This window comes from Stegodyphus dumicola, chromosome 2 (genome assembly GCF_044657685.1).
Source record: "Stegodyphus dumicola isolate Sdum_Otavi_A_Nest chromosome 2, ASM4465768v1".
Taxonomy (NCBI): Eukaryota; Metazoa; Arthropoda; class Arachnida; order Araneae; family Eresidae; genus Stegodyphus; species Stegodyphus dumicola.
Genome location: NC_140769.1, coordinates 71,507,459 through 71,519,644, shown reverse-complemented (window position 1 = coordinate 71,519,644; position 12,186 = coordinate 71,507,459). Strand labels below are relative to the sequence as shown.

The 12,186-nt window shown below is 33.9% G+C and overlaps 1 long non-coding RNA gene across 1 annotated transcript; it reads right to left on the bottom strand.

The window, feature by feature from the left end:
• Positions 1-3,698: 3,698 nt before the first annotated feature.
• On the bottom strand, positions 3,699-10,489 carry LOC118185915 (uncharacterized). Its single transcript, XR_004757683.2, has 2 exons — positions 10,340-10,489; positions 3,699-3,885 (listed from the first exon to the last, which is right to left on the bottom strand). It is a non-coding gene; the product is annotated as an uncharacterized LOC118185915 (long non-coding RNA).
• Between the last annotated feature and the right edge of the window lie 1,697 nt (positions 10,490-12,186).

Sequence of the window (12,186 nt, the reverse complement as noted above, 5' to 3'; positions counted from 1 at the left end):
ATTAACTGACATTGATTGCAGGACCTGACATACGCCGTTACTATTTTGTATAATTGCGGGAAATATACCGCCTCGCGTACCCTTTTTATAGTCTTTCTGACCCCGAGGTGGCCCGCTGTTTTTTTTTCGTGCAACTCCCTCAAAATGCTTAATCGAAGCGAGGCTGGGATGACTGGCTTATACTCAAGATTTTCGTTTGTAGTTTTCGTATAGAATAATAAATTATCTATTATTTCATAGTTTTTTGCTCTATTTCTTATCGCATCGATATCTGTGTGCTCAAAGCTTTCGGGGTCTTTCAAATAAGCATAGATATTTCCAAATTCAGGATCAGCTTTCAGTTCAGTAATAACCGTATCTCTAGAATCTAAAATTTTTGAAGTCAACACAGCGCATTTAAGTTCATTTCCTTCGTCGTCCAGTTTTATACGAGAAAGTGCGTCAGCTACATTGTTTTCCTTACCCGGTTTATATTTTATTGTGATATTATATTCTTGGAGTTTTAAAGCCCATCTTATTAACCTGGGCGTTAGGTTTTTTCCCGAGTAAAGTCTACCAACAGCCGCATGATCCGAAAAGACTGTTACTGGCGATTTGCCGAAATAAACTCGAAATTTGTGTACAGCCATTAATACGGCTAATGTTTCTCTTTCTGTAGCTGTATAATTCCTTTGTGTCTGATTCAATGTTTTACTAAAAAATGCCAGCGGATGGTTATTTTGCATAAGAACCGCACCCACCGCATAGTCTGACGCATCTGCCGCAATTTCCAGGTTTTCGTCCCTCTCAGGGAATTTTAAAACAGGGGCATTAATAAGCGCTTCTTTTAATCTTTCAAAAGCTGTGTTAGCTTCCGCTGTCCACGTAAATTTACTCTTTTTTCTTTTGATTACTAAGAGTGGTTCAACAATATTAGCGAAATCTTTTATGAAAGATCGATAGTAAGAACATAATCCAAGGAAAGACGAAAGTTTCTTGGCGGTGTTGGGCGGTGGGAAATTCTTAATAGCTTTTATTTTTGAATCTTGCGTTTCTATACCCTTTTGCGAAATTTTATAACCGAGATATTTAAGTTCTTTAGTTGCGAACTTGCATTTTGAGGCGTTAATTGTAAGACCGGCCTCTTTTAATAATTTAAAAACTTGTTCGAGGTCATTAATGTGTTGTTCCAACGTACTACTCGTTATAATTATATCATCTAGATAAATTAAAGTTGACTTTCCTAGGACAGGTTTTAGAACAATGTCCATAGCTCTCTGGAATGTTGATGGGGCCCCACACAACCCAAAGGGCATGCGTAAAAATGCATAAGTGCCCGATTTTGTTATAAACGCGGTTTTGTGTATATCTTCGGGTCTCATAGCTATTTGATAGTAGCCAGACGTTAAGTCCAAAGTAGACATATATCTTGTCGATTTAATCTGTCTAATGATCTCGTCTATAACCGGCAAAGGGTAAACTGGAAATTTAGTGATACTATTTAGTTTTCTATAATCGATAGCAAACCTCCAAGCCCTTTTATCTGAAGGAGGAAACTCGTTCTTTTTCCTACATAGTACGACTGGACTCGCGTACTCACTATTTATGGGCGTTATTATTTTATTCTTTAACATCTCCTGAATATGTTCTTCGATGATTAAGTCTTTTTGTTTATCATAGCGATACGGTTTAGTCCTACAAGGTTTTTCGGCATTTAATTGAATCTTGTGAGTCACGATTTGACAGTTTCCTGGTTTTTCTGAAAACAAATGAGAAAAATTACTCACCACTTGCTGTATTGCTTTACTTTCCTGGTCATTCAAATGGCTAAGGTTCAATTCAGGTGTCTGCACAGGTTCCACCACCCTCTGGTCCATCTCCAGCACCACGGAACTATCTTGAAAATTTAATTTGGCCCTCGCGGCCCTTAAAAAGTCCATACCTAAAATAAGAGAGTGTTGCAGGTGTTTCACCACAAAAATTAATACTTTGAGATTTTCCTCTTTTACCTGTAAGTTTAATGATAATTTCCCGATGCAGTGACATGTTTTTCCTTGCACCGCTATAATTTCCGTATTTCTGGTTTTAAAGAGTCGTATCCTATAAAAATTCTTTTTGAAGAACTTTTCACTCATGAAATTTCCTTCAGCTCCTGTATCGATGAGGGCTTCTACTGGTACATCGCCAACCAGGACTTGTATAATTGCTAGCTGTGAGTTTTTTACGATGACTGTATTTAAATGTCTATTTGAGGGTTTTTTTAAAACTTCCGGGGTCTGGACCCTCCCTTTCACAGGCCCCTCTAGTCGTTTAAAGCTTTCCTTTCAATCTGTGTCTTCTGGGTACGCGGATGCTTATTTTCAAATTTTCTTTTTGGGCCTTGACCTTCGAGTTTCGATGCGTTAGCTTGATAGTTCTTTCCCCCATATGAGCGATTTCCATTTCTGGTTTCCTCCTTCCTTCGGGTATGTTGAGAATATGTTTCCCCTCTCGCTTTTTCCGCTATTCTGCGATTTTGAAACTTCACCACCAATTCGAAAAGTTCCTGCAATGTGTTTGGGTTTCTAATTTCAAAGTAGTCTTGGACAGCGGGTAATAATCTTGGTAATATTATTTCAATAATCTCCGCATCTGGTTTTTTCCCATACAGCATATCCGTTAGCTTGATTTTTCGTAAAATAAAGTCCGTCAAATCTGCTGTATCCCGTTGATAGAAACTATATAGCTCGGCTTCCAGCCGTGCGCGATCTTTCACTATGGGGAAGGCCTTTACTAACGATTTTTTGAAATTTTCAAATGTATACGTCGGGCTTCCAAATTCACCTAGAAGAAATTTGCCTATATTTTTCCACCATAGCGCGGCCTGTCCTCTTAGTGCTGATGTGGCGATGGCAACTTTTTGTCTTTCAGGCACAGGGTAGAGCTGAAAGTGGTTTTCTATACCTTCTAAAAATACGGACACCGAATTTTTCCGTCGAAATAGACATTTGGCTTGATTGATGCTCTCAAAGTCTGGACCAGGTATCCAAATCCTTGTAACTGCGTTGTCATTTCTTGGTGTTGTCCAGCGGCTTCCATCCAGTTTTCGGCCATTTCAGTTCGATAAATGTTCGGGCGCTAATATAACGTTGCGCGCCTCCAACTTGCACGCAACCAAGAGGTGACTGTGAAAACTTGTATAAAAGATAGAAGCTTGTGAAGGGTTTAAGTCCCTTTTTATTCAACGTAATAAATTACAATTGCGTTCTCTTGACGCTTACAGACGGTGCCAACTTGGCAGTCAAATAAAAATAATAACCTGAAAAGAAAATAAAGACAAGATTCTAACTACGAGGCTCTCTAAAATAACTAACTCACCGCGTTTTACAATACCGCTGCTAATTCAGCAGACTTGAAGCTCACTGGAACGATGACCACTACTTCCCGCCAAGCACATAGGCCGCAACGCGGGGTTCTTCAATTCTCGCTAACTACCTCCGCGCTCGCTAAGTAAGAGAATCTCTCACCGAACTCGTTTCCTTCTATTTAAATCAGAATACTTCCGCTGATAATTTGAATGCTTGCACGTTCTACTCAAATTTACATATTCTGGCATTGGCAGTTCCAGGGGAAAGTAAGGCTTGACAGGAAAGATAGTTTAAACTTAAAATAAATGTTAGTTAAAATAAATATAAACCCTACAATGGAATGTTAGGAACAGTAGCAAAATTAAACACAAATTTACATGCGCAACGTTCTGAACATTTTATTCCTGAGAACAGTTCCAAATTTGGAAGATACCATACATTTTTATTAAAATACAAATAATAACGATTTCTGATGCTTTTGGAGATTATTGAAACTCTGACGAAGGCTTTTTATTTATGTAGATGAAACATATTCGGACATCCTTCTTGATTCGATAGCCTAAAAATAAATTCATTAATTATTTATTTAATCAAAACATAAAACAAATAAGAGAAGTTAACATAAATCATTTTTAAAATGGCTAAAATTACTGATTAAAATATAAATGAGATAGAAAAATTTTGCTATTTATGGTAGTTAAGACTTATTCGAAGGGAAGAAAAAAATTAATTTATTCAAATATTGTTTTGTTTTCAATGACATTCAGGGCGACTCTAAAGTAGAATTCAACGAAATTGGTATCTTTGAACTTCAACAAATACGTGCCTACGCGGCTACCAGAGATCTGCAAATTTGCATCGTACATAAATTCCATATTCTTTAGTATGTACCAGTGCTAACAGATTTTCTCACTTATAAAAAGAAACAAGCTCCCAAAGAGATCTAAGTTAACGGACATGCAACTGAACTCTGTTCTAAAAATTGCTAGAGAGAGTAGCGTGTCTCCAGACATCCGAAAGCTAATTCCAGGGAAAGGATACCAGGTTTCGGAAGAGAAACAATAGGTATTCATCTACTTTGCCGATTTCCTTATAGTCCTTCTATCATTTTTAAAGAACTTCAGTATCAGCTAAGATTGATTTCAGTATTAACTAAGATATTTATTTACTAACTTTTTACTCATTAAGTATGAAAATGAACTTCTGCTTCATTTGACCCGCACAATGATTAGTTTGCCCACTTGACATTCCTTCTCTAAGAGAGCACTATAGTTTATTTAAATATCTTAATTAATACAATACTTATTAATAAATTTCAACTTTAAACTTACACATCTTTTATTGAATGCCTCTTTATAATTTCAAACTAATATTATTTATTTTTTACGCAATAGATTTAAGTATTCCACTAAACGAATGAACAAAAAATAAACTTTGAAATTAATAGAGATAAAAAATTCTATACTTCATAAAACCAAAGTTAAAAATATTTGATACTGTCGCCCAGAGGCAATAGCCTAGTTTAGGCAAATTTTGGGCAAAAGGTCGTGGTGTATTGTTGTCAAGTTTTCTAAATTATTATGTCTGAAAACTGAGTAACTCTAGTTTCCACAGTTCCTGTATCTATTATGGGATTTTTGCATAAGGCTCCACATAAACTTGAAAGTTAATTTTTTTTCAGTTATTCTGGCCAGATCAATTAATGTTGCTCTAACTTCAAGTTTAAACTTTATTTATTCCAGATTTGTTATATAGCGTTAAAGAAAAGCATCTATAATCGGACTTCATGCAGATAAGAAATTATTTAAGAACTAATAGGATATCTGAGCAATTTCTTAGCTCTTTAATTCACAAATGCATTTTACTTGCATTTATATAAGTAATACAAATCGCGACTGCAGAAGAAAGAATAATAGGTCTCCAAGAAAAGTCAGTTTTCTGGAATACAGGAAGTTTCCTTTCGGAAAATATGCGTAAACAAATTTTAACTATATTAAATTTTTTCAGTTTGAATTCAAAAATAAGTCTTTTTCATAAAGTTTCTCTAATAAGCTCCTTAGAGCTAAATGACTTATAAAATGTATAGTCATAGACATGACGAAGTGCTCAACGAATGAAGTAATTGAAAACTGAGAAGATTTTAGATAGTTTTCTAGATTTTATATAATATCTGCAGATAAATTTCTAGGAATATAAGCACAAAGGACATGAAACGCTTTTTCCCAGTCTCAAACAGGTGGAATTACCCTTCTAGGAGGGAATTTCAAAGTTTCAGACGAAGATTGTGTTCATCCTTTTATTTAGCTGTTAAATATTTAGTTTTAGTTTATGATTATAAAAACTGCTTTTATTCAAGTTTTAGTATTTACCCACATTTCCTATACTTTCCTTATTTAATTTATGAAACCCTTTAAAAAACAATCTAAATAAGAATAAACGTATACATGTATTTTTCTGATTTTTGAACCTTCTGGCAGTGGTAAAAAGGGTGCATGGGGCAAAAAAGTTTTCTAACCCATTTGTCAAGAAGCTTATTAAACATTTAAGAGTAATAAACAAATCACAACGTACTGCATATTAATTAATCCACTTAGCCATTTAGAAACCGAAGGCAACAGGCATAACCTTTCGCCCCTATTACCTCAAATTAAAAGGCAAGAATTAATGGATAACTACCCATCTTTTATTCCGCGTGGCTGTGATTTGACTTTACGTATGGCATGACATTTTTTAACTCATTTATCCGTTACCAAAGCACAAACATTTTGATGAAATCCCTGAGTACATTTCCAATATCGATTTGGATTTCCTAGAAGAAAACAAGGATTTATATAGAATTTAACGATTTGGAGCGGCATAGTTCGAACGACATGGAATAGACTTTATAAACTGGGCCTGTGCCTAGTCGTGCTAGAGCCAAACTTTATGCAAGATATTTGCGCTTTATAATGGTGAGATGAGAAGGTCATTAAGCACTTCGAAATAATCAACTTCTTAATAAAACCAATGAAAACCTGCAGAACAAACAGACATGATGTTGTCAAACCTGCAGAACAAACAAACATAATGTTGTCATTGTGAATTTGTACAATATCCTAAGAACGCTTTCTTTTTTCCCGAAAAAGACACTGCATCTTCCACCCACCTTCAGTAAAACGCATAATTATATGTTTTCAACAAAGCCCTTCTGCGCTGTTGTTGCAAATTGTTGCACAGCAAACTTACCTCGTCGACATCTGTTAATTCATGCCAATAATCATTATCACAAAAGAGCCATCGTTACTCACATCAACTTTGTACAGTATTTGTACGTAATAGCTGTTGCACACTAGTTCTCCATCCAATTTAAATTTCTTTCATAAATAATTTCTCCTCTTTAACTTTCTACAGGAGAGTTTAGCCTTTTCTCGAGATTTATTTCGGCTAAATTGCTGTTGTTTCTTCATTCTGTGTGTTCTTCAATTTTCTTAGTCCTATCAATGCATTGCTTACATTTTGCAGTACCTTTATTCTGATTATATTTTAATAAATTTTGCATTATTCACATATTAATCAGTTTATACTGATTTTAGATTTTGTATCCAAAATGTAGAATGTATTTGCATCATAGGTATAATCGACGTAATTTTAGTTATGCGTTATAACAGTTTGTGTATTTCAAAGTATTCTAGGGTACTTCGTTCTGTAGAAATAGTTATGCAGATCTTGATTTTGTTTTGGGCTTTCAGTGCAATGCATACTTTATGCATGCTTATATTGCAATTACACTTCTTCACTTGATTTAAGGGAATAAACATTTGTTCCGAGTTTTATGAAAGATGTTACTTTATATATGTATTTTTGGGGGTGGGAATGTTTCATTTACACACTTCTGTTGTTCATTTTGCTTTATTAAAGACTAACAAAAGTTAACACCGCCTTTTGCTTGTATACGTTTCTTGTATTTCAGAGAAATGTGTCTGGGGTTGATTTGATTGCTTGACTAGAGACTTTTAACCCAGTCTGATTATTTTATTAGATAAAGAAGTGACTGTTATAAGAGAAAGTCACCTATAAATTTTCATCATTGCCTCTGTACATATGTAGCATATCATAGTTTGTTATTTGCTCTCAGTGTAAATATTTAATATACTTTTGGTAAAGTTAGATACATTATTTCTAGGGTTAATTTTGCGGTTAACACAAACTGAAATTTGGCTGTACAGGTTCTGATTTTGATTATTCAGTTCTTCATTAGAAGTTACTATTACCCAAATAAAACAAAACAATTTTTTAATTTCAATATTTTTGATTAGCTTATTATCATTAAAAGTGTAGAACTGAAAGTTTAATTTGGATTAGCTTTTCAAAACTACATTTTTCTCAAAGTTCTGTTCCTTTATTTAAAGTTCTTAACTTGAGAAAATGGCTCTTTCTCTGGCTTTAAAATTCAGTATATAAAATTAATTTCTGCTATTTTTGTTAAATTTGAATTTTAATAATCATTCAGTTTATAAAATTTCGGTATTTTTCAATTTTTATTCCTATTTTGGTTTATTTCCCGTTCCCTTCTTTTTTGAAAAAAAAAAAATATTAGTTGGAACAATTTTCTTTTACTTATCTAGCAATTAAATATTCGCCTTCAAAAATCAAAAAAGCATTTTTAACTGTATATTTCCGCTATATGTCATGCGATATTCAGTTTCTGAGTATTGGTCTGCAGACCTATTTTTATTTAAAACTGGAGAAAACAACGAAACTTTTTTTTATACTTATGCAAGACACAAAAACGAAACCACGTCTAGCACATAGATCATTATCTCATTTCCATATAACCTCCATTTTTGAGAGGTTACTCAAAATTTAGAAAAGAGACCTGGTAAAATTATTTCACCTTTTATGGAATCCCGCAAACTTTCTACAGATGAGTAAATATGCGAACGAAGTAACGGGTGTGATGTATGGCATTTTGCATATGCTAATAATTCCCAAAAGAAGATTTATAAAGTGGAACTATTTTTCACTTTATTTGCAGCCATAAATTATGATACATAATGTATCTATCAGGTATGGGTATCAGGTAAACATTTCAGTATCAACAGACATCACAAATATATCGTTAAATATTTGCAGATATATACACATTTTTCCTCTCGCGGCTTGATAGTATGGTGAGAGAAAGCAGTGTTTCAAACAAAGATAATACACGTAATAAAGAGCAGGAAATATTGTTACTAGATTGAGTAAGAGAATTGCACTATAGTGCACAGTAAAGTCTACGTTTAGAAACGTCCTTTGAAGTAAAGAGCATATATACTATATTTAACATTGGGGATGCTCATTAAGACAGTTGTTGTTTTGGTCACAACAAGGAAGACGAACGTATGAATTCCTCCCTAAAGTAGATGCAAACGTCACTTTTTCATCCTACTTCCTTTCCCAGTACATCTCGCGTCACAGCCCACTTCCACTGTACTTCTACAACAGACACAAAGCCTCCTCTGTCAGATGTATTTGCGGAAGCAACGGGACCCAGAGCAGTATATCTTCAACTGTCCAATGACGTCTGTTCACTATATCTGTCATCCAAGCAACCCAGATATAGAATTCAGGCGATTTCTAATCAAGTACCTAATAACATTCAGTCAGATAAAGAACATCATCGACTACCTGCACAGACAAGGACTCAATATGTGTCACCCTTAATACGTGTTTTCAGTTTTCATTCATATCTGTGCCTTACCTTCATATTGTGTAACAGAGCTGATTCCAAACGAGTGCGAGTCATTTTCGGAAATGCAAAAATCACATCTGTTGTTTTGTTCGCATGCTTATGCATCTTTAAAAGTTTCGTAAACGATTGTCGACGGAAGTTTTGATAGCTTCCTTTGAGAATACTGAAATGGAAATTCTTGAATGTTTTCGCCATTTTTCGGATCCCTGTCAATTTGTCACTTTATTTCTGTTTTGAGACTTGGAAATTTTTCTGAAGGTTGCTTGATTGATTCCAAAATCATTGATGATTAGATCAATTAAATTTATAAAATAGGGGCTGCAGGTGAAATTCTGGAAAGTTGAAATGTTTGAGCTTCTTATAAGAGGAAATCCTGTATAGTTGATAAGACTTTTGTTAAAAAGTTTTTTCCGAATATTTCTTCCTAACTGCTGTATGTTTTCCTTTCCCTCTTATAAGAATTGGACTTTTAAATTTAGCGTCTTTCAAGGCACTAAGGTTTGTCCAGAGCTGCGCCTTCGTTACTAAAATGATTTTGGTTTCAATCAGAAATGCTGCGATCCAAAAGATAAGACTTTCTATTTACTTGTCCACCAGAATAATAGGAAAGAGATTTCCTCTTTTCTTTCTATTTAAGAACTGAAACCTTAATCTTTTGTAGACATTTAATCCTATTCCAATTTTGATTCCAAAAAGAAATTTTTATCACCAGTGGAAGAAAATTGCTTTAAGGTTAAAATGTTCTTTTTACTTTTTCACTAAGGTTATCAATAGTTTATAATTTGAGTTTAGCGTCGTAGGGTTTACTTTAGTTCATTTAATCTATTATTCAAATTTTTGTTAGCATTCCTGAACTCCTCAACTTCCCCTCGCATTTCCTGGACAGGATGTAAATTTTAAGTGAAGTAAAGGGCGTATTTAAACAGGTGAAACTTGGAGTTTATTCAGAGCATCAAAATCGTAAAAATAACCTTGTATTTAGCGTAAGTATATTGAAACACTCAATCGATTTCGAGGGCAGCTAAAGGTCCCTCCTGATCAGGAGAAAGAAATACCTAGAAAGAAGAAAAATAAAAGGAAGGAGTCTCAGAAACACGTCGTCCTTATCAGCACTGCACGTGGTTAAACCGGATTTTCAATCAGAGTTACACTGGCCGCCTACTTTTACTGAGCCAGGCTATCTGATCAAACATATAACACGAAGGACAAAAAAATTAGTGAAAAATATTCTATTTTTAACTTAATATTAAATTAATTTTAACTTATTATTTTAAATAAAAGTACAAATATGTTTACTTACCTAAGAACCCAGTGTGTTTCCTAAATAACTCAGGACGCCATTACCTCCGTATTTTGGTATAGGCTCAGCCTGAATGATTGTTAGTGCTGCCATCGTCAAGGCCCAAAAGAAAATTAAGCTACCTCGTAGAAACTCCATGTCTTAGCCGAACCAAATTATTGCATATAAACTGTTTTTTTTTTTTTTTTAAGTCATCCTTTTATAGGAAAACTTAGCTTAGAAAATAATGTGCAGTATCATGAAAAAAAATCAAGTCAGCGATTTCTGATGCAAAATAGAAGAAAAATGATATGCGAAATAACGAGATTTATTCTAAAAAGATACATATTTTTTGAATAAATTTTATCCAGCAAAAGAATTTTCATTGTTTTATTCGATGAGTTGTTTACTTCAGTGATTCAGCTAGTATCTTAAAACTGTAAGTTCTTCACTGTGTAGAAAAACATGTTTCCGTAAGCATAAAATGAAAATAAAAATTCATCTGAAAAAAAACTGCATATTTCATTCTTATACTTTCATTGAATGACACAAGTCTTGCTTCCTTTGCTCCTTTCTTTTACTTAACGAGGAGGTGTGTGTGTGTGTGTGATTATGGCAAAGCCTCGAGGGCTATCTGCCTAAGGGAAGGGATGCCTTCGTGGAGGGCTTTCTAAGGGGAACTGGCTCGTATACACGTTACACATGGGGAAAACCACGAAAACGCCCATGCAGCCAACCCGTTCGCGGGATTCGAACCTCGGACCGAACTTAACGAGAAGGAGTTGCTCTAATGTGTCACCAAAGATTCATATTTAAATAACACTCTTCCCATTTTCGCATAAGTATCGCAAGCAAACTCTTGTAAACTGATCCTTAGAGACTTCAAACCCTGATTAAAGGCAGGTCTTATAACAACACATCGTTATAATTTGAAGTCTCATATGTTCCTACAAGAAAAATAGTAACGATATTTTAAAAGGAAAACAGTTTAAACGATACATAATTTTAATTTTGTAACTAAAATAGTTAGAATTTATAATATATCAATAAAAGAAACCAAATATGAGTGTTTTCTAACAATGAAAAATGTCTGTTACTATTTTTCTCTCTTTATGATGACAATTCTTCTGAAAAAAAATCCCACTGGTTAAGTTTGATTTAATGACGTTTCATTTGAAACAAAGTTCACTGCATTAATGAATTCATACTGAAAAATCATCATTAATTTCTGATTCTAATAAATCTCAGGGTTTTTGTTTTAAAAGTTTTTTTTCTATATTAATTCTTTTGCCCCATGTTTGAAAAATTCTCAGATATTAAAAGATAAGTTACTAACTTTTTGCTTAAAGTGTGTGGTAGGAATACAAAACTCAAAAGTTTTTAATTCGTAGCTTAAACATCCAACAGAAATTAAGGTTATTTTTAAAGAAAATTAACTGTATATTTCGTACCAGATCCTTGTATTTTTGAGTTTAAAAGCATCAGACAAATAATGCTGAGAAACACCTCTCATTTATATCCTTCTGTTTAGCGGAATGCTAGCTAAAAGGCGTGAAAGGAAATGTAGTGAATGCAGTAATAATATTAATGTATGTAATGTTAGTCAACAAGGACAGAATAAGTTTATTTTTTTGCATAGTTTTATATGCTGACTTCTGGTACACACAGTAATACTTCGAAATTACAAGATAAATAGGGCCAAAGAAAAACATGTAGACTGGAGTTTAACTTTGGTTACAAATACGTGTGAAGTTTAATTCAACAAAAGTAACGGCTTAAATACTACTTTTTTAGAAGAAAAGGTATGTACTTGCCATATATATCAATACAAAATAATATTAAAATACGTTTGGTACATGAAACGGAAT